Below are 23,424 nucleotides of genomic sequence, written 5' to 3'. Positions count from 1 at the left end.
GCGACATTAGCTCGGATTCAGACTCGGATTTCAGCGGCTTAACACTGTCTGATCAGATAATTACTATGAACTAGGTTTACAGCATATGAAATACATTTGGCAACAACATGCACTTTGAGAGTGCAGACAGCCCATTTTAGGCGCGCTAAGAACATATATTTTTCCACGATTTCAGCACTCAGGTTAACCATACCTAAATAAGACACAAAATACTGCATTACACAAGACTACCCGAATGTACTCGAATGATTGAAAAAAATTCATGTTTTTAAGCTAAATTATTGGTAAACACAGTTTATGTATAATAATTTACGTAAAACCGCAAGTAATGAATAAAGTTTTCATCAATTAATATATTCTGTAGACATACCCTCATCCGCTCTCTTTTAATGAAAGCTGATCTGTCCAGTTTTGGAGTTAATGTCAGCAGGCCAGGGAAGCTAGGGTCGATGTTCTTCTCTTGATCATCTTTGGTGGCATAAGGGACGGTGTGAGCCAAGACATCCAGAGGGTTTAGCTCGCTCGTGCTACCGAGGTCCTTTGTCCCTGAATAGCTCACACACTCCGGCAGATTCAATGGGGGTCTGGCGGCAGATTTCTTTGACTTTATCGTTGGAAATGCATCTGCTTTGAGTGTCGCAGGATATCCACACATTCTTGCCATCTCTGTCGTAGCATAGCTTTCGTCGGTAAAGTGTGAGGAACAAACGACTGATCATTTCGTCGGCTTTCCCCACGGCCTCGTATTTTGAACAAATTTCGTCCAATTTCTTGCCACTTTCGCATCTTTGGGCCACTGGTGCAACTTGGATCCGTCCCTGTTCGTGTTGTTACACCCTCCGACAACACACCGACGAAAGTGAGAAAATGACGGATTGCTTCCCGATGTGACCGAGAGCGAATAATAGAAAGGCGTTTAATTCGCCAAAATTCACCCATTTAGAGTTCGGAAATCGGTTAAAAAAAATATATGGTTTTTTTTCTGCAACATCAAGGTATATATTGATGCTTACATAGGTCTGGTGATAATGTTCCCCTTTAATCAGTAGCATGTGTAAGGCAAAGCCAATGTAAATTCACATCAAACTCGCACATTTTGGTAAAGTTTAAGTTTGAGAATTTACTTGCTATGTTGGCATTGGAATTTCCAACATTACCCAGATACAATTTGGCTGAGTCCGCTCTGAGTGCTGCTTTAGTTTTTGTTTCCTCGTCAAGTGTTTGAGGCGGTGTTTAGTCTGTAACCGGACGTGATGTGACTTCACAAGCAACAAAGGTATCAACAAAATGTCATTGTTTAAGTTTTTGTATAAATAAAGTGTGTCCTTCTGTCCTATCGTTTAATGTTACATTGCTGTATATGATGTATGACATTTACTACATACAGGGTAGTGCAAAATACACAGTGTATATAGTGCGCTATACACTGTCAAAAACTTGTGTTGATACACTCAGCTGATTAGCATTAAAGCCAAAGCCTCACAAAATGGCATGTTGCCAGTAGGGCTCACTTAAAGCACTTTTAAATTATCTAAATGCCAGCGCCAAGGCTAGATCTTGTCCAGCACACTTCCAGTACAGTATTGTGATACTTTTTATTGTTTTGAAAAGTACTGAAATGAAGGATGTTTTCTGACAGTATGATATTCTGTGTCAAAATGGCATGGTTGATTTAGCAATAAACTTTGAATTGTGTTGACTTCAATCCAAGATAATGTGGTTTTAGGAACAGAGTGACATTTTCCAAGGTATCGAATATACCAAAAGGTCTTTGTTCTTTCATATTTTTTTTTGCCAGAAGTGCAGCACTGCATTGTAATGTGCATCTACTGCAGTGTTTTTCAACCACTGTGCCGCGGCACACTAGTGGGTTAAAAATATTTTTTGCAAACCAGTAATTATAATCCGCAAATGGGCCGTTGTTAAGTGTCTGTGCGGTCTAGAGCTCGGCAGAGTAACCGTGTAATACTCTTCCATATCAGTAGGTGGCAGCAGGTAGCTAATTGCTTTGTAGATGTCGGGAACATGGTTTATAGTGATCACAATATGCGGGAGGCAGCGTGCAGTTAAAAAAGTATCTAAGACTTAAACCAAAAATAAACAAAAAGGTGAGTGCCACTAAGAAAAGGCATTTAAGCTTAGGTATGGCTATACAAAACGAAACTAAAACTGAACTGACTGCAAAGTAAACAAAAATAAAATGCTGGACGACAGCAAAGACTTACAGCGTGTGGAGCAGACGGCGTCCACAAAGTACATCCGTACATAACGTGACAATCAACAATGTCCCCACAAAGAAGGATAGCGTCCGCACAACTGAAATAGTCTTATATGCGAAAACAAAGCAGGTGCGGGGAATGGCGTTCAAGGAACACATGAAACTGCTACAGGAAAATACCTACAAAACAGGAAAAGCCACCAAAAATAGGAGCGCAAGACAAGAAAACACCAAAAAAACTCCAAATAAGTCACGGGCGTGATGTGACAGGTGGTGACAGTACACCTACTTTGAGACAAGAGCTATAGTGATGCATGCCTGGTTATGGTTTGAATTCATATCCAACAATTGTGAGAACGGCTTTTTAATTGTCAATATCGGCTGCTGAGTTTCATTTTTCAATGATTTCTGCTGGTTGTGTGCCTCCGCATTTTTTCAATGGAAAAAATATGCCTTGGCTCAGAAAAGGTTGAAAAACACTGATCTACTGTGCCTCACACAGCCTTGACTTTATAAACGCATCCAATTAATACTTCCTAGTGTCTTCGTTTTTTTTTTTTTGGGGGGGGGGTCTCTTTTAGACACCTAACCTTTGCCCTCTTGTGTCCGAGGGAGACGTGGCCTGGCGAGAGCGCAGTGAGTCGCAGCTACAATGATGTGCGCAGCATAAGGTCAAAAGGCCGTCTGTTCAGAAAGCGCTAGATCTGGGCTGTTCACACTTCGCTCGGCGCGCTTGAAATAGCCAATAATGGTACAAGCAGCTGTGAGCGAGGAGGGGGGGTCATTAAAGATTACAGTGGTAAAGTGCTTTTGTTACAACTTGCCCTCCCTTTCCTTGCAGCGTTCCGTGTTAATGAAGAGAACGAATTTGCTCGACCCGAGAGAGGCGGCATTAAAAAATGATGATCGGTTCGGCACATTGCCTTACTTCTGTAACGCCTCGGCTCCGATTAGACGACCGCAGCAATCGGGGGGACCGTGCTTGATTAAATACGGCCGCTAAGCCGCATTGCATTGCCGTAAAAGTTTTACGGCTACTACTCCTGAGATGTTTGTTCTGCAGAGAACACTGCACTACATATAGCGGAGGGGGGGTGGGGAGGGGGGTTTACAACATGCAGCACGGAATCAATATAAATGATTTCAACTCAATGTTTAGCAGGAGCTTGCAATATTCCTGAGCACGCAGCCAGCAGATATCACAAAGCAAAGACGTGCTAACGCTGATGCACTCTGCAAAACTCCTGCATTGCACTGCATGCAACTCTCGCTGCGCACCAGGGGGGCGGACTAGCTTCCATTGCTCCCCACTCCCCCCTCACGCCCCCCTCCTCCGACCCACGAGGGCTGATGTACGCCTCACCGCAGTGACACCGGCGATAAAAGATGAGGCGAGAGAGGTGATGATGCGACGGGATTGATGGAGGCGCAGATATCTTCCTCCCCCCAATCGTCACTTTTTGTGTCCTTCCGATCGTTTTTCTCCCAAGTTGCGATGTGATGCACACTTTTTTGTTCGGCGGAAAGCCACCATGCAAGCGCACATCCACACTGAACAGCTCCCATAGCTCCCCCTCTCCCTATATCGCTATCATGATGCTTACCTTCAGGTCATTGTGCGAGTGGCGGTCTCTTCCAGGCATTCTTCTTCTTCCCAGGACTGTGCGCTCAGTCTTTTTTTTCTGCAGCACTCCTCCCTATCCTCTCTCTTCCTGCAAGCCAGCTCCTTCTGCTCCTCACCGCCTCTATATCAAGTCCTGTGTGAGCGAGGGGGTCTCAGGCAGAGAGAGAGAGGAAGGCAGGGATGATGATGGTGGTGGTGGTGGGGGGGATAGATGCAGAGTCAGAGTGGGAGAGAGAGAGCGAGGACAAGGCAAGGAGATGTGAATATGTGTGCCAGCGCTCTCTCTTGATTGCTTTTGTCTTCCCACTTCGACGCCTCTTGTCCCTCAGGATTTGTCCTTCCTGAGAGTGTGTGTTGCTATTCTGTTTGCATAGAGAACCGTTGCATGGCCGTCCCACCGCATGGCTTGCATCTTTGCTTATTATCGTGAAAGTCAAGTGCAGTTTTTGCAAAGAGAGATAGAGGTTAGGGAAGGAAGACGGTGTGTGTGTGTGTGTGTGTTCTGGCAATGCTTACTTAATCAATCAATCAATCAATGTTTATTTATATAGCCCTAAATCACAAAAGTCTCAAAGGGCTGTACAAGCCACAACGATATCCTCGGTACAGAGCCCACATAAGGGACGTCGATGTGAATGACTAAGAGAAACCGCATATGTGGGTAACCCACCCCTCTCTCGGGGAGACCGAAAGCAATGGATGTCGAGTGACATAATATTATGAAAGAACAGTCCTTAGTGGATCTAACATAGTAGTGAGAGTCCAGTCCATAGTGGGGCCAGCAGGAGACCATCCCGAGCGGAGATGGATCAGCAGCACAGAGATGTTCCCAACCGATGCACAGGCGAGCGGTCCACCCCGGGTCCCAACTCTGGACAGCCAGCACTTCATCCATGGTCACCGGAACCGGAATAACCCGGCGAGAAGGCAGAGGAGAAAAGAAAAGAAACAGCAGATCAACTGGTCTAAAAAGAGGGGTCTATTTAATCAATCAATCAATCAATCAACTTTATTTATAAAGCACATTTAAAATGTACCACAGGGGTAGCCAAAGTGCTGTACAATGGGCAGGTTAAAAGATAATACGAGTACCGAGCAAACACAACACAACACAAACAGAACACGATAAAAAATAAATAAATAAAATAGAATAAATAAAAACATAAAAACAGGTTCACAGCATGTGTATTATAGGGCGCCATTGCAGGATGGATATCACTCAGTGTTAAAAGCCATGGAATAAAAGTATGTTTTTAAGAGAGATTTAAAAACAGGAAGAGCGGAGGCTTGTCTAACACTCAGAGGTAGGTCGTTCCAGAGCTTGGGAGCAGCAACGGCGAAAGCTCTGTCACCTCTAAGCTTCAGCCTTGTGTCAGGGACCGTCAGTAGCAGCTGATCGGCTGATCTTAGGGATCGGGTGGGGCAGTAAGGCTGAAGGAGGTCGGAGAGATAGGTTGGCGCGAGGTTGTTTAGACATTTAAAAACAAATAAAAGGAGTTTAAAATTGATTCGATAACGCACAGGGAGCCAGTGAAGGGACGCTAAAATAGTGGTGATGTGCTCACGTCTGCGGGTCTGTGTTAGCAGACGAGCAGCAGAGTTCTGCACGAGCTGCAGGCGGGCGAGGGAGGCCTGGCTAATGCCAACATACAGGGCATTGCAGTAGTCAAGACGAGTCGAGATAAAGGCGTGGATTAATTTCTCAAGATCATGTCTTGATAGAAGCGGTTTCACTTTCGCTATTTGGCGTAATTGATAAAAGCTTTTTTGAATGACGCTGCTGATTTGTTTTTCGAATTTAAAATCTGAGTCGAACTTTACCCCCAGGTTTGTGACACAGTCGCTGAGATACGGGGTCAGAGTGCCGAGGTCAACGTTGGGGGAGGGAGAGCGACTTGGACCGAACAACATAACTTCTGTTTTATCTTCATTTAGGCTCAGGAAGTTAGCTGAAAACCAGACTTTGATGTCGTGCAGGCAGTCAATAAGACGTTGAACCGTGTTATTTTGTGCCATGGGAAAATAAATCTGGCAATCATCGGCATAAAAATGAAATTCAATACTGTACTTCCTAAAAATAGAACCAAGGGGGAGAAGGTAAAGCGAAAATAAAATTGGGGCAAGGATTGAGCCCTGGGGGACCCCATGTGGTAAAGGAGCTGTGGAAGACATAAAACTGTCTACTTTTACACAAAAACTCCTGTCAGTTAGGTACGACCGGAACCAGTTGAGGGCGGCGTCCTTAATGCCCACACAGTTCTCAAGAGTGATTAAGGTGGCGTGGTCGACGGTGTCGAACGCAGCAGACAGATCTAAAAGCACCAGGACAACATATTTACCAGAATCAGTTGACAGGAGGATATCGTTAAAAACTTTTAGAAGCGCTGACTCTGTGCTGTGGAGGGCTTTAAAACCGGACTGGAACAGCTCAGTGATACCATTATCCTCTAAGACGGGCAACAACTGACAAAGTATTTAAAGGCTAGAGTATACAAATGAGTTTTAAGATGGGACTTAAATGCTTCTACTGAGGTAGCATCTCTAACTGTTACCGGGAGGGCATTCCAGAGTATTGGAGCCCGAATGGAAAACACTCTATAGCCCGCAGACTTTTTTTGGGCTCTGGGAATCACTAATAAGCCGGAGTTCTTTGAACGCAGGTTTCTTACCGGGACATATGGTACAATACAATTATGGGGACATCGCTCTGTTTACACAGTCACCTTTAGGGGACTTCTGACGGTATGGGGACAAAAAAACAGGTCCCATAAAGGGAAACCTTTTTAAATGATAGTCAGATCCATTCTGAAGATGTCTAAGTGATTTTTAAGCTTCGGCCCATAAAACATGCTTACTGGTTAGTTTGAGTGTGAGACATTTGCACAGCAGCCCCCTCATCGGGCTGTAGCTGGTACTGCACTCGCTGCTCTGCTCACACTTCTTCCGTGTATAGTTAACCACTTCCACCTGGTCCCCATAACGAAGGTAGAAAAGTATGATTAGATTAGATCAGGGGTCGGGAACCTTTTTGGTTGAGAGAGCCATGAAAGCCAAATGATTCAAAAATGTATTTCCGTGAGAGCCATATAATATTTTAACACTGAATACAACTAAATGTGTGCATTTTTAAGTAAGACCAACATTTTTAGAATATAATAAGTATCTCATTCTTTTTAATAACATAGTTATTCTGAAGCTAACCAATAATAAATAAAACACTTCTTACCATTAATGCGACTTCTTGAACAGGTGCGGTAGAAAACGGATGGATAGATTAAAATGCATGAGAATGTTTTATATTTTGAACGTTATTTTCAACACTGTGATTACCAGCGGAATTATTCAGTAGTTATACTGTTAAGTAATGTCAGCTAAGATAGAAAAGCGCTATACAAGTATAACCAAGAGAGAGAGAGAAAGACTTATCTGAGAGCCAGATGCAGTCCTCAAAAGAGCCACATATGGCTCTAGAGCCATAGGTTCCCTACCCCTGGATTAGATCAGTGTTTTTCAACCACTGTGCCGTGGCACACTAGTGTGCCGTGAGATACAGTCTGGTGTGCCGTGGGAAACTATCTAATTTCACCTATTTGGGTTAAAAATATTTTTTGCAAACCAGTAATTATAGTCTGCAAATGACGTATTGTTGTTGAGTGTCGGTGCTGTCTCGAGCTCGGCAGAGTAACCGTGTAATACTCTTCCATATCAGTAGGTGACAGCCGGTAGCTAATTGCTTTGTAGATGTCGGAAACAGCTGGAGGCTGTGTGGAGGTAAAAAGATGTCTAATGCTTAAACCAAAAATAAACAAAAGGTGAGTGCCCCTAAGAAAAGGCATTGAAGCTTAGAGAAGGCTATGCAGAACCAAACTAAAACTGAACTGGCTACAATGTAAACAAAAACAGAATGCTGGATGACAGCAAAGACTTACTGTGGAGCAAAGACTGCGTCCACAATGTACATCCAAACATGACATGACAATCAACAATGTCCCCACAAAGAAGGATAAAAACAACTGAAGTATTCTTGATTGCTAAAACAAAGTATATACAGGAAATATGGCTCAAAGGAAGACATGAAACTGCTACAGGAAAATACCAAAAAAAAGACAAAAAGCCACCAATATAGGAGCGCAAGACAAGAACTAAAACACTACACACAGGAAAACAGCAAAACACTCAAAATAAGTCATGGCGTGATGTGACAGGTCGTGACAGTACACTTACTTTGAGACAAGAGCTATAGTGATGCATGCTTGGTTATGGTTTAAAGTCATATCCAACAATTGCGACGACTTTTTACTGTCAACTGAGTTTCGCTTTTTTAATGATTTCTGCTGGTGGTGTGCCTCCGCATTTTTTCAACGCAAAAAATGTGCATTGGCTCAAAAAAGGTTGAAAAACACTGGATTAGATTATGAAGTATGATAAAGTATGATTCACATTCAGAATTTTCCATCATTCTATATATATATATATATATGTATATATGTATATATATATATATATTATTCTGTACACATATTATGTATATATTCGTATATATCTTAGATTTTTTTATCGCTATATTAGTCTATTTATACCTGCATTGTCCTTTCCATCCTTACACTTTCCATCATTGTAACTGAGCTACTGTGTTGAACAATTTCCCTTGCGGATCATTAAAGTTTGTCTAAGTCTAAGTCTAATATGGTAGTTGAAGTTGCAGACAATTTAATTACTGCTAAATAGCAGTTTTCAGTAATGTCACAGAAGATGCAGGATTTGCTTTAACATTTAAATGGTAAATGGGTTATACTTGACAGTATTTCCACATTCGCCCATTCACACACACATTCACACACTTATGGCGGGAGCTGCCGTGCAAGGCCCTAACCACGACCCATCAGGAGCAAGGGTGAAGTGTCTTGCTCAAGGACACAAGGAACGTGACGAAGTTGTTAGAAGGTGGGGATCGAACCAGGAACCCTCTGGTTGCTGGCACGGCCACTCTCCCAAAAGCGCCACACCGTCCCCATTTAAGAGGACAGCTGTTGTACTGTATTCTGAGGATCATGTCATATTTAATTTGAACTTTTTTTTTTTTTTTTTTAAATGGTCCTCAGTAGTCACGTACAAATTTGTGTGAATTATGCAAAATTATTTAAATTTGGTCCCCGTGAACCATATTAACTCTTGTTACCTAATTTTTTTTATGCCTCCACAACCTGTAGAAAGGGTGGTGCCCACAAGTGATGATCAAAAAGTGGGTCCCCATTCCAAATGATAACCTGTGTGTGTGTGTGTGTGTGTGTGTGTGTGTGTGTGTGTGTGTGTGTGTGTGTTTTATGGCGTGCATGTGTTGAGGATGCAGAAAAGGCAGGTCGTCATGGTGAAGAGGAGGAGGAGGAGGAGAAGGAGTGCGGTGTAATCGTTTGCCAGGAAAATGCCTTAAGGGTTTGAGGGAGATGTAAGAAGAGAGAAAAAAAGAGTGTGTGAACAAGGTTAGGATTCATCATGACCAGATAAAAGCCTGAGAGGTCGTATTGATCCCCCCCCCCCCCCCCCGAGAAGTAAAGCTGTCATGTCAAATACACGACATGCCCAGACAAAAATTAATCAGTGTCTTATGCACGCGCACTACTGTTTTCTTTTTTGTGTTTTCTTTTTGTTTTACTGAATGGATTTATAGTCTTTTGGTACAGGACTGCAATCTATTTGTGGTAGTGGGCTCTGGATGACATGATTTGCCATGGAGCATGTCATTCTAACGGACGCTGTCAGGAGAGAGTAGTAACGTTGTTGGAGAGACACAAAGTGACACAAAAATCATGACTGTCGCCAGTAGTACCGACGATTGTGAGTGCTGTAATTTTAGATAGGGGTGGGATTGGATGGTTACCAAATTCGGTACCTTTTATAGGCACCGACCACATTTAAATCAATCGGTCCCATATTTTGTGTCAGGTTCAAACACAGATGACATCTATTAAACAAACAAGAAGCAAGGAATTAAACAGAGACATAATTCAATTTGGCTCAATGAGGAGAAACACGTAGACCTGTACCCTTGAACAGTCTTCCACCACGCTCTGACGAAAGATTGTATGCCTCCTCTTTTATTTGGACTTTGCCTGATTACATGACAACAGCTGTTTCTAAGGGAAGCGGGGTCGTAAACAGCCGTCCCGTCGCCTTTGGTTACAAAACATTTAAAAGAAAAGGTGCCTGGAGGGGGGTCAGGTCCTGCTTCCTCTCCACTTTGTAGATCTCGGGTCAAGACAAAATCTTCCTGTGGATTAAAATAGATCAAAGAAACCGACACATTCATGTCGCTTCCCATCCTACACAGTTGAGTTTTACAAGCCTTTTGATTGGTAAGATCAAAGACAGACAGACACGTTTTGTGATAACTTAGATACAATTATTCGGACATTTTGATACTTTTCTAGCACGTGACGTCACTTCCAGTTGCAGACTACGTCGGCTCAAGCCCTTGGCGGGCAAACAAGTACTCAAGCAGCACACAGTCAAACTTCCTCTAAGTAATGTGGCAATTTTCCATGCCAACAAAGCAGGTATGCCTGATAGAAAACACTCAAAAGTACAGTAGCTCGACGCGTTAGCTCGATGCTAATTTACATTAGACAAGCTACTGATTCGCGTTAGACACATTTTTCATGTCAATTTCAACAACTCCAAATTTGGTCATTGAAACCAAAACTAAGATGCTTGTTACAATCGAACAGCGAGTGTAAAATAAGTACAATACATGCAGGTAGTCTATAACAGGGGTCCCCAAACCGGATCCGACCCGCCAGCGTCCAAAATCCGGCCCGTCGGAAAAAAAATATATATATATTTGTTTTGTTTTTTTATTATTTTTTTAAATCTGTCCTATCTAATTCATTTTCTACTGCTTGTTACTCTCTTTGTTTCCGAGCCGCTCAGGCATTTCATGGAACTGAGCATTTCATGGAAGCTGCTTTTATAGCCAATCAGGGCACCCACTTGTTCCCAATTAGCCTGTTCACCTGTGGGATGTTCCAAATAAGTGTTAGGTGAGCATTACTCAACTTTCTCAGTCTTTTTGGCACTTGTGCCAACTTTTTGGAAACATGTTGCAGGCATCAAATTACAAATGAGCTAATATTTGCAAAAAATAACACAGTTTACCAGTTCGAATGTTAAGTATCTTGTCTTTGCAGTCTATTCAATTGAATATAGTTTGAAAAGGATTTTTCAAATCATTGTATTCTGTTTTTTTACGATTTACACAACGTGCCCACTTCACTGGTTTTGGGTTTTGTAACTTGAATTTTGTCGGTAGTATTTGAATGTTTTGTAGCGGGCTTAATGGGAGGGTGAAAGGAGCTTCCATTGACTTCATTGTTAGCTGACTTATGCTAACGTTTATATACAATTTAGAATAAATAACAATAAAAACATATTCTTGTCTTACAAAAGAATTGCGAATGATTCCAAAAATTCCAAAAAAAACGTGCAATTAGCATTGAAGCTAGCCATACAAAGCCAGTCAGTTTGTGAGTTTATCAAAGTGCAGTTACCAATGAGTTTTTTCATCATTTAAATTAAAAAATGTAATACTAACCGTCAAAAGTGTTCCTCCTAATTATTTTTTATTGTTACATTGCTTAGTCTGTCAATCAATCAAACTTTATCTATATAAAAACACATGCACGCACAAACACGCACATTCTTGTATTTGTTACCTTCTTGAGACCTCCGAAAAGATATATAAAGATTTGTATTTACAACATTAATAATATATACATACTATGCAAATATACAAAAGCTTGTTGTGAAAAATGAGTTGGACTTTCACAAGAAAAAAGTCACAATTTCACAAGAAAAACTTAGAATTTTGGCAGTATTATAATAAAAGTCGTAATTTTACTCAACGCAAGTCAAAATTTTACAAGAAAAACTGAACATTTGTGCAATATTACAACCAAAGTTGGAATTTTACTCAATAAAAGTCACAACATTACAAGACAAAGCTTAACATTTTGACAATTTTATGAAAAAAGTCATAATTTTACTAGACAAAAGTCACAATTTTATAAGAAAACTAACATTTTGGGAATATTATAATAATAATCTGAATTTTACTTGGCAAAATTATGACAAGTCATAATTTTACCCAAAAAATGTCACTATTTTACAAGAATAACCAAAAAATTGGCAACATTGTGATAAAAGTTAGAATTTTATATGCCAAATGTCACCATTTCCCATTAATAAGTAATAATTTTTCGAGAAAATATTGCAATATTTCAGAGACAGAAAGAATATGAGAAATTCCCAATTTTATAAGAAAAAAGTCAACACATTGTGAGAAAAAGATTGCTTTTAGTTAATTTATTTTAATTTATTTTTTGTTTGTAATTGGTTTTTAATCTTCATTATTTACTTCAAATTATTACAGTATGTCTGTCTCTCTCTCTCTCTCTCTCTCTCTCTCTCTCTCCCCCTCTCATATTTATATATACTTATATATGTTACGCCTTCGTGGCATTGTGATGCCGGTGGTCGTCTTTTCAAGATGCAGAGGGATGTCAGGAAGCGGCTTGCAGGTGAGAATAAATTATTTATTCTGATTGCAGAACAAAATGCTGCGCGGTGCACCACGGCACGGAAAACAAGAGGGTAGCAAAGATGCTAATATCAAAATGTAAACTATGAGCGAAACTAGGAGCGTAACTTGTTGCGTAGGAGCAAACAAAACCAACAGACCGAATGAGGCCAGCGCGTAAACTAAATAGCCCTCTGATTAGTGCCCGGGCAACAGGTGCGCGTCCGGGACACTAACCAGAGGCAGGTGACTCTAATCTGCCGTCATGGCAACAGAAACAAACTCAAGAGGTGCTGAAAAACACAAGTGACTTGAAAACAAAAACAAAAATATGATCCGGGCAGCGGATCATAACAGTACCCCCCCCTTAAGGGACAGATTCCAGATGTCCCCTGGCAAAACTAAAACCCCCCCGACTATAACAAAGTTCAAGAGTCAAGGGAGGGTGGAGGGAGGATTTGGCGGAGGGTCGCCAGGCCACGTGTCCCCGAATCCACCGGGGACGAGTCAGGTGGCGGCGGCGAATGGAACGCCGCTGCCGGAGGCGAGGCGGGCGACCACGGAAAGGCCACATTCGTGGCTGCCGAGAAGGTGGGCGTGAGTGGCGCCAGAAGTTCAGCAGCCGGAGAGTTCTGAGACTACGTCTCGGGTGTCGCTGCTGTTTGCGCCACTGGCGTCCATACACAAACCTCCGAGAGCGCCGCTTGCGCAGCCAGACCACTCGAGGTCGCTGAGACGACGATGAGGGCGAGAGAGCAGACGTCGCCGTGGAAGCAGGAGGAGTCGTCGTCGCCGTGGAAACAGGAAGCGTCGTCGTCGCCGTGGAAACAGGAAGCGTCGTCGTCGCCGTGGAAACAGGAAGCGTCGTCGTCGCCGTGGAAACAGGAAGCGTCGTCGCCGTGGAAGCAGGAAGCGTCGTCGCCGTGGAAACAGGAAGCGTTGTCGTCGCCGTGGAAACAGGAAGCGTCGTCGTCGCCGTGGAAACAGGAAGCGTCGTCGTCGCCGTGGAAACAGGAAGCGTCGTCGTCGCCGTGGAGACAGGAAGCGTCGTCGTCGCCGTGGAAACAGGAAGCGTCGTCGCCGTGGAAGCAGGAAGCGTCGTCGCCGTAGAAACAGGAAGCGTCGTCGCCGTGGAAACAGGAAGCGTCGTCGCCGTGGAAACAGGAAGCGTCGTCGCTGTCGGCGTGGGCGGAGCAGGCGGCTCGTCTGTCGGCGTGGGCGGAGTCAGAGGCGGAGCAGGCGGCTCGTCTGTCGGCGTGGGCGGAGCCAGAGGCGGAGCAGGCGGCTCGTCTGCCGGCGTGGGCGGAGCAGGCGTCCGGGCTGTCGACGTGGGCGGAGCAGGCGTCCGGGCTGTCGACGTGGGCGGAGCAGGCGGCCCGTCTGCCGGCGTGAGCGGAGCAGGCGTCCGGGCTGTCGACGTGGGCGGAGCAGGCGGCTCGTCTGCCGGCGTGGGCGGAGCAGGTGCTGGTGTGGGAACCAGACTTGGAGCAGGTGCTGGTGTGGGAACCAGACTTGGAGCAGGTGCTGGTGTGGGAACCAGACTTGGAGCAGGTGCTGGTGTGGGAACCAGACTTGGAGCAGGTGCTGGGCGTGACTTTGGCGGAGGTGGCCTGGCCGGGGGTTGCGGCTTAGCACGCCGAAGGACTGGTGGTGGTGGCCGGGCAGGAGGTTGCGGCTTAGCATGCCGAAAAACCGGTGGTGGCGGCCGGGCAGGGGGTTGCGGCTTAGCATGCCGGAGGACTGGTGGCGGCGGCCGGGGAGGAGGTTGCGGCTTAGCATGCCGAAAAACCGGTGGTGGCGGCCGGGCAGGGGGTTGCGGCTTAGCATGCCGGAGGACTGGTGGCGGAGGCCGGCATGGAGGTTTGGGTTTGGCTGGGCGCAGCTGTGCCTGCCCACTAGCAAAGCACCCAGTACTAGCCCCCCCCTCAAGAAGCGGATCCCAGACGCGTCTTGTGCAGTCTGGAACAGTCTTTAGGGGTGGGAGGGAGGAGGTGAGGAGGGGGGTAGGCTCCTCCCCTTTTGATTGTCCAAAACCTCTATTCTGCTCTTCAATAGCATGCGGAGTGTCCTTTGCCGCTTGGGATTGTTCCTCAAGTTTTAGTTCAATCAGTACCTTCCGGTACCACTCATCCACCCAAGCAGGACTGTACTTCTCGAGGGGTGTCTCGGAAGATGACTGGGCTGGAACAGGAAGAGGAGAAGGCAGAGCAGCATGTGGCACAGCAGACAGAGGAGTGGGTGGAGCTTGAGCCTTAGGGGGTGGGGCCAAAGTAATTGGGGGCTGAGCTTCAAAGTCAGAAGGTGAGTGGGACTGACTAGACCTAGAATTAACAAAAATGTCCTGATAGTATTTAATTGTTGAATTAAAGTCATTTGGAGGCGGCTGACAGAAAGAGTTGACTGAATTTAAAAAAATGTCTTCGTCTATGACGTCATCACCAGTGGACGGGATGACGTCATCCGCGCGGGTCTCCAGCTGACTGACAGCCCAATCGGTGAACTGTTTGGCAAAGAGAGTGATGGGATTACCAAACATCGGAGGAGGGGAATCCTGGGCTGCTTGACTGTGTTCCGGAGGGAAGAATTGTGGGATAGGTGCGTCTTTGCCGCGAGCCGAAGTCTTCTTGGTTGACTTCCGCTTTCGCTGACGCGTACGGGCTGGCTGTGAGCGGACATCCCCGGGCCAGATGGAGTCGATATGGACCAATTAACCGTCAGGCCCCCACAAAAGGTCTTCGCGCTCCAAAGGGGAATACTGGAGAATCTCTCTCTCCATCGCCTTTAAGACCAGCCACGTCCCGTAGCCGGAATCCTCCACGCCCTCTTCGAAGAGACTGTCTGCTGTTGGTTTTCTGTTACGCCTTCGTGGCATTGTGATGCCGGTGGTCGTCTTTTCAAGATGCAGAGGGATGTCAGGAAGCGGCTTGCAGGTGAGAATAAATTATTTATTCTGATTGCAGAACAAAATGCTGCGCGGTGCACCACGGCACGGAAAACAAGAGGGTAGCAAAGATGCTAATATCAAAATGTAAACTATGAGCGAAACTAGGAGCGTAACTTGTTGCGTAGGAGCAAACAAAACCAACAGACCGAATGAGGCCAGCGCGTAAACTAAATAGCCCTCTGATTAGTGCCCGGGCAACAGGTGCGCGTCCGGGACACTAACCAGAGGCAGGTGACTCTAATCTGCCGTCATGGCAACAGAAACAAACTCAAGAGGTGCTGAAAAACACAAGTGACTTGAAAACAAAAACAAAAATATGATCCGGGCAGCGGATCATAACAATATATAATAGGGCTGCAACAACTAATCGATTAAAATCTATTATAAAAATAGTTGGCGATTAATTTAGTCATTGATTTGTTGGATCTATGCTATGCGCATGCGCAGAGGTAATTTTTTATTATTTATTTTTTTATTTTTTTAAATAAGCCTTTATTTATAAACTGCAACATGTACAAACAGCTGAGAAACAATAATCAAAATAAGTTTGGTGCCAGTATGCTGTTTTTTTTCCAATAAATTACTGGAAAGGATAGAAATGTAGTTTGTCTCTTTTATCCGATTATTAATCGATTAATCGGAGTAATAATCAACAGATTAATCGATTATCAAATTAATCGTTAGTTGCAGCCCTAATATATATATATATATATATATATATATATATATATATATATATATATATATATATATATATATATATATATATATATATATATATATTATTGTATTTTTATTTTTTCAATTAATTTTGGCCAAAGGGTGCACATTTCAATTTCTTACACACACTTGTTATTACATATGTTGACCAGAGGGGGAGCACTTTTAAAACCGACACACAGTCAATTTGAAAAATCCCTCCTTTTTGGGACCACCCTAATTTTGATAGATTTCACCACCAGGGGTGCAAATGAGACATTCTCTATTAGATGCAGTGGTTTTCCGTATTGGGACTAAGATTTATGTCCTACCTTGTTCACCAGTCCTCATATGGAAAGTACTTTTCCTTGTTGATGTCTCAAGAAGGTTAGAAATACAAGAACACACACACACACACACACACACACACACACACACACACACACACACACACACACACACACACACACACACACACACACACACACACACACACACACTATTGACCTTGGAGAAGAACTAAACAATAACAAAATCTAAAAAAAAGATACATGTAAAAATAATATGAAATGTAAAAATAAAATATGAATGATAAATAAGTAAGTAAATAAGTAATAAGTGAAACATCAAATGGTGAGAATTGGTGTGTTATATGTGTTTTATGTTGCACGATTGCACCAAGAAAAAGTCCTAGATTGTGAACCCGTTCTCAAACAATGGCAATAAAAACTCTTCTGATTCTGATTCTAAAGACTATGAATACAATAGAAAATAACAAAAATTAAGAACCTATGAAAAGTTTAAAATGATCAGTAAAAACCCTGATTACAAAGGTTTGGCTTTACCTTGTGTGTGTGTGTGTGTGTGTGTGTGTGTGTGTGTGTGTGTGTGTGTTTGTTGTGTTAAGTCAATGCAAGTGATACATATTGGATTTGGATCACTTAAAATTACAAAAATTCCAACCTGGGCACTTAATTTGAATCAGGCACTTACAGCCTAAAATATTATTGACCTGAAATTGGCCACAGTTGTCATTTTGTGCTTATTCCATACTTGCCAACCTTGAGACCTCCGATTTCGGGAGGTGGGGGGTGGGGGTGGGGGGCGTGTTCGGGGGTGGGACTGGGGCGTGGTTGTGGGCGGGGGCGTGGTTAAGAGGGGAGGTGTATATTGACAGCTAGAATTCACCAAGTCAAGTATTTCATATATATATATATATATATATATATATATATATATATATATATATATATATATATATATACAGTACATACATTTATATATATATATATATATATATGAACTATATATACATACATACATACATACATACATACATACATACATACATACATACATATATATATATATATATATATATATATATATATATATATATCCTGAAAATATGCAAACAAAACTGTGTTTAGATAATTGATACTTCAAACTTGCATAAATAAATCTTAAGGATGTAACATAACTTGGCTTCTGAGAGTTTCAAAATGTAATGAATAAAATGCTAAAGTTGTTGATAAACAAGCAATTATTTTAATAATTAAATATGGTCATTTTAAATGAATTATTATGATCATTTAAAATTAATTATTTCAAATATGTTTATTTTAATGTATAATTCTATGGCTGGATGTAATAAGGAGTCAGAAAAAATACAAATAAAAACACAATTAATTTTGATGTTTTTAGCAAAATATAGTAAAAATGTATTTAGTTTTTTTTTGTAATTAATAAATATATTTATTTTTAGGTAAGATAAACATAATAATACAGTTTATCTCTAGTCTGGATGATTTAGTTCTTGTCACCCTGTTGTCCTCCTGTCATCAAGAAAAGGCTGTCCTCACTCAGGTCCGCATGGAGCTGGAGGGGGCGTGGCCTCCAGCTCCGGCTGAAAATCGGGAGATTTTCGGGAGAATATTTGTCCTGGGAGGTTTTCGGGAGAGGCGTTGAATTTCGGGAGTCTCCCGGAAAATTCGGGAGGGTTGGCAAGTATGGCTTATTCTTCCGCTCAATAACTCGCCATTCGCAAAATGCAGCCTATTTTATTCTAAAATTCCGCACCACTAAAATGTGTTATGCTCAGTGTGCGCACATTAATGAAAGCAATCCAAGATGTTACCATCATTGAGAGGATGTGCTGGAGGAAGAGCTTTGTTGTCATTCCAAAGACTCCTCATGTACTTCCTGCACTGAGTTTCTGGTAGAGATTTATGACCCTTTAGTCTTTCCCCCCCCCCACCCCTGAGTCTCTATCACCCCACTGAATTGCTGGGGCACGGCAAAAATGGAAGATGGCTGTCAGATACGTGTTCTTGTGCGGCTGGCTGCCACCGACCGGGGAGCCAATTACAGTGGATTATAGCACATAAAGGAAAGCGGCTGCAATAATGAGGAGCTTGGGATGGGGATGCAAGTTGTGGGTCATACTCCCATCCCTCCCTAAAGTACTCCTCGTCTTCATTTGAAGGATTCCCGTCCTCTTGACTACGTTCGTGTGCCGTTTGTGTCCCCCCTAAGCCCACTCTGTGCCCAACCAGGGCATGTGTTATTATCATTCCCCCTCTGAGATCACACCCCTCCCTCGCACGCTCACACCCCGGTGGAGAATTTCATCCGGTTAGCTGTACCACCTCTCATTAATCACATATCACACGTTGACAAATTGCCGGCCCGTTTATTACTGAGGAAACCTGTGTACAGTTCAAGCTTGCTTGCCTAATAGACGTGGTCACGGCTTAATAAAAGGATCTTTTAGGTGGAGCCCACTTAGGAAGATCAAACTGTGGATGCTCTGCAGGATAAGCACACATCGCAGTATGTGAGTGTAATTTGATGTCCATCAGTGCAGACGTCTGCATATAAAGCTAGAGTAAGCACTCCAATAACAACGGACCGTCCTAATTGGCATTATCTCCAAATGGTTGCCCTTTTCAAGGCCTGCATTTAGTTATTAAAGGGGAACATTATCACCAGACCTATGTAAGCGTCAATATATACCTTGATGTTGCAGAAAAAAGACCATATATTTTTTTAACCGATTTCCGAACTCTAAATGGGTGAATTTTAGCGAATTAAACGCCTTTCTATTATTCGCTCTTGGAGCGATGACGTCACGTTGTGACGTCACATCGGGAAGCAATCCGCCATTTTCTCACTTTCGTCGGTGTGTTGTTGGAGGGTGTAACAACACGAACAGGGACGGATTCAAGTTGCACCAGTGGCCCAAAGATGCGAAAGTGGCAAGAAATTGAACGAAAGTTGTTCAAAATACGAGGGTGTGGGGAAAGCCGACGAAATGGTCAGTCGTTTGTTCCGCACACTTTACCGACGAAACGGGAACATATTCACCATTAATTAGTTGCTTATTAACATGCAAATTAGTAACATATTGGCTCTTAACTAGTCATTATTAAGTACTTATTAATGCCTTATTCGGCATGGCTTATTATACCCTAACCCTCTAATCCTGGCCCTAATCCCTCTAACCCAAACCCTAACCAAATAAATCTAAATTGAGTCTTTGTTTCTTAGAATATGTTCCCCTCGTGTCCAAAAAATTCTAATTTAAGTCTTTGTTACTTAGAATATGTTCCCCATACTAAAGTGTTACCAAAAACATATAACTTTGTCTTGAATTAAAAAAAAAAAAACATTTTATTTTTCACTAAAGAAGGGTTGGGTGAATGCACATATGAAACTGGTGGGGTTCGGTACCTCCAACAAGGTTAAGAACCACTGGTCTATAAGTACGTTTTGAGCACATCCAACAATACTGTGATAATAATAACCGTGATAATTTTGGTCTCGATAACCGTGATGTGAAATGTTCGTATTGTTACATCTGTAGTTGCTGCAAAATAACTGTTCCGCCCAACAACCTGATAAATAATATTAATAATAAGCACATACAGTACATCCCGGACATACGCACCACCTCATTGTTAGTGGATCTCTTTCTAAAAATATTATTAAAATAAACAAAAACATAACAAAAGTGAAATAAAAAAGCTTAAAGGTTAAATGTAATTTAGAAAAAGTTGCAAAGTTGACTAATAAAACAAAGCTTTTTTTTTTTCTTTCAAACTGCCATTGCTCAAACCATCATATTGAATCAAAATCAATGTTATTATGAATTATTGACCTATCCAAGGTTCCGATTACTTCACATCAAATATTCCACTAAGAAAAATATTTTTGGTGGAAGATTTTGCAAATTTGGTAAATAAATAACCCAAAAATTTATATTTTGTTGTTTTCGTAATGAACCGAACCGTGACCTCTAAACCGAGGTATGTACCGAACCGAAATGTTTGTGTACTGTTACATCCTTACCAGTGACGTGCGGTGAGGTTCATGGCTGGTGAGGCACTGACTTCATCCCAGTCAGATTTACAAACATATGAACCCTAAAGAGTATCTTATTCACCATTTGATTGGCAGCAGTTAACGGGTTATGTTTAAAAGCTCATACCAGCATTCTTCCCTGCTTGGCACTCAGCATCAAGGGTTGGAATTGGGGGTTAAATCCCCAACAATTATTCCCGGGCGCGGCGCCGCTGCTGCCCACTGCTCCCCTCACCTCCCAGGGTGTGATCAAGGGATGGGTGAAATGCAGATGACAAATTTCACCACACCTAGTGTGTGTGACAATCATTGGTACTTTAACTTAACTTTAACTCTACACATACAACCTGTAGCACACAAAAAAGCACATTTAATTAAAAAAACGTTATTATGGTCTTACCTTTACTTATAAGTGCGGGAACAGTGGTGATCGTGTTGGAGGAGTTGTGAATGAATGAAATATGAAATCCGTGCTGCAGTCTGCAGGTGTACCTAATGTTGTGTCCCTGTAGTCGTTCACGGCTCCTCCGGCGCGCGCATTGTTGTTTTTGCACTGTTTGGCTTCTTGTTGAGTGACTTTTTTTTGGTGGATTCGGTCTTGCACATGGAGGGTTTGGGTGTGGGCTTTGGTTGGTGTGGCGCTCCCGTCGGGGGGTGCATTCTGCGGCGGGGGTGCATTAACCGGCACCAGGAGGCGGGATTACTGCGAGCCTCAGCCAGTGCGTCTTTGCAGCCGTTTTATGATTGCTCAGCACAAGAAATACGTTACACACATACCGTTGTTGACAAAATACACTGTACATTATATACCTCAGCTAACTAAACTATGGAAATGTATAATATAGTTCATATAGCAATACGGTCTCACTGCACAGCAGGCCAGCAGTTAGCCGAGTCCGCAATCCATGTTGAGGCACAACTGAGTGACGTGCCTCAACTGGCTGCTGATCACCGCACCGTCTCTTCTCAGTATTTGAACGGCAAATGTGAAAATTCAGCGATTTTGAATAAAAATAATCTAAAACTGGTGAAGTTAAATGGAAAATAACTTTATAGTATAATCACTGAATACATACAACAATTAAATTTTTTTTTTTCTTTTTACATTTTTTTTCTTTCCATGATGGCAGGTGAGGCCCCGCCATCACCCTCCAGTGACTGCACGTCACTGACCCCTACTAATGAATAATAATCCTACTTATTTTCAGCTGTCCTTGAACGCGCCGTAAAAACACCTCCGGCCTTTTTCTGGTTGACGCAGTATTGGTAATTGTCCTCGTTCAATGTGGAAAATATAATAATATTCAAGCTGAGATTTGTTTGTGGTAGTGTAAAAAAAAAAAAAAAAAAAAAAGTGTACGTTTTCTTGAGGACCTCTTCATTAAAAACAGACCTTACAATTAACACATTTCTGCTGAAACGGTTCACAGACAAGAGGAAGCACCATGGAAGTGTAAGCAACGTTAATATTGAACTTTGAAAGCCAAATGTATTTTATGTTAACATTTATTTACAATATTTCATAATTCACATGTTTAAATGACAGGGAAAAAAAGTACTTTAGAAAAGCCCAAGGGCCCCCTGTGCTTAAGGCCTCGGTACAACATCCCTACTTATCCCTCTACTTTGAAGTCCCTGGACAAGTTGGGGGCTGGGTGACATCAATGGCTCTCGGAGGACAGCCTCAATAAGTATAAAGAGCAAGGACGTGATGGGAGAAGCTTAATGCATGCCGGACCAATGCACCACGCTGCTGAATTGAGGCTTATTAAATATTTAACGAGTTAACCAAATGACCATTTTAAATGCAGTGTTGGGAGGCTTGGGGGTCGGCATCAAAAACAGCCTGCAGGGGTGGTGAATGCTTGAACAGGAGAGGTAAACATTTACTTGGAAAAATGTGTGAATTATTCAAAATCTATTTCAGCTTTTTAAAGAAGTCATCAAATGTCGACGTTTGATTGCAAGCAGAGCAAAAATAATGATAAATAATTACAGCTTTAATACACCAACCTATATTTCTGTACACATGTAGGAACTTCCAAGAATAAGTATTAGGCATTAAATTATGAATCACGAGCGTGTGTCTCTACAGAGCAGCGCTGTTACATAATTTAAAAAAAATCTGCACATTGTGTTTCTTCATATGCAGTCTGAAAAAATACGAAGCAGAAAGAAAAACACCATTACGGCCGATGGGTATGTGACCGCACGATCGGATATGTTTTTGCGACTTCACAATTAACCCCCGTCCCCGCCTCCCCCACCCTGACCTCTGACATTAATGATGATGCTTCTGCTGACACCAACACAGACGCCCTATGAAAGTCTGCATTGTTTGGCGTTGGGCTGGTTAGATTACAACCGCAACATCGTGTGTTGCCTGGGTTATGTTCAGGCATGTGAAATGTCCGCGTATACTCAAAAAATTGCGTTTTGAAACATTTATTTTTGCGTCATATTACCACTCTACTGCTCACTAGTGTTACCATATCTGAGTTATTGTGTAGAAATATGGGGAAATAACAACAAAAGTACACTTCATTCATTAAAGGTGTTACAAAAAAGATCAGTTAGAATAATACATAATGTTGGATATAGAGAACATACAAACCCTTTATTTATTGAATCAAAAATACTGAAATTCCACGACATAGTGAATTTGCAAACAGCTAAAATTATACACAAAGCAAACTATAACCTGCTAATATACAACAATTCTTCTCAACAAAAGAGGAGAAATATAATCTTAGAGACAAATGTAATTTAAAACATTTGTACGCACGTACAACACTTAAAGGGGAACATTATCACCAGACCTATGTAAGCGTCAATATATACCTTGATGTTGCAGAAAAAAGACCATATTTCCGAACTCTAAATGCAATCCGCCATTTTCTCAAGCACATTACAAACACCGAGTCAAATCAGCTCTGTTATTTTCCGTTTTTTCGACTGTTTTCCGTACCTTGGAGACATCATGCCTCGTCGGTGTGTTGTCGGAG

At 42.4% G+C, this 23,424-nt stretch overlaps 1 protein-coding gene and 1 long non-coding RNA gene across 2 annotated transcripts in view; one reads left to right on the top strand and one right to left on the bottom strand.

Annotated features, from left to right (window-relative positions):
• The window catches only part of kcnj5 (potassium inwardly rectifying channel subfamily J member 5), a 77,300-nt gene extending 73,332 nt beyond the window's left edge, over positions 1-3,968 (bottom strand). The window contains exon 1 of the mRNA XM_061972710.1: positions 3,823-3,968. The gene's annotated coding sequence lies outside the window, so the exon portion shown is untranslated. The remainder of the gene's footprint in view (positions 1-3,822) is intronic.
• LOC133614604 (uncharacterized) overlaps positions 1-23,424 on the top strand; it is a 230,264-nt gene that overhangs the window by 136,377 nt on the left and 70,463 nt on the right. The window lies entirely within an intron of this gene.

Source organism: Nerophis lumbriciformis, linkage group LG17 (assembly GCF_033978685.3).
Source record: "Nerophis lumbriciformis linkage group LG17, RoL_Nlum_v2.1, whole genome shotgun sequence".
Lineage (NCBI taxonomy): Eukaryota > Metazoa > Chordata > Actinopteri > Syngnathiformes > Syngnathidae > Nerophis > Nerophis lumbriciformis.
The sequence above is the reverse complement of the archived record's forward strand: the minus strand, read 5'-3'. Positions and strand labels throughout refer to the sequence as shown.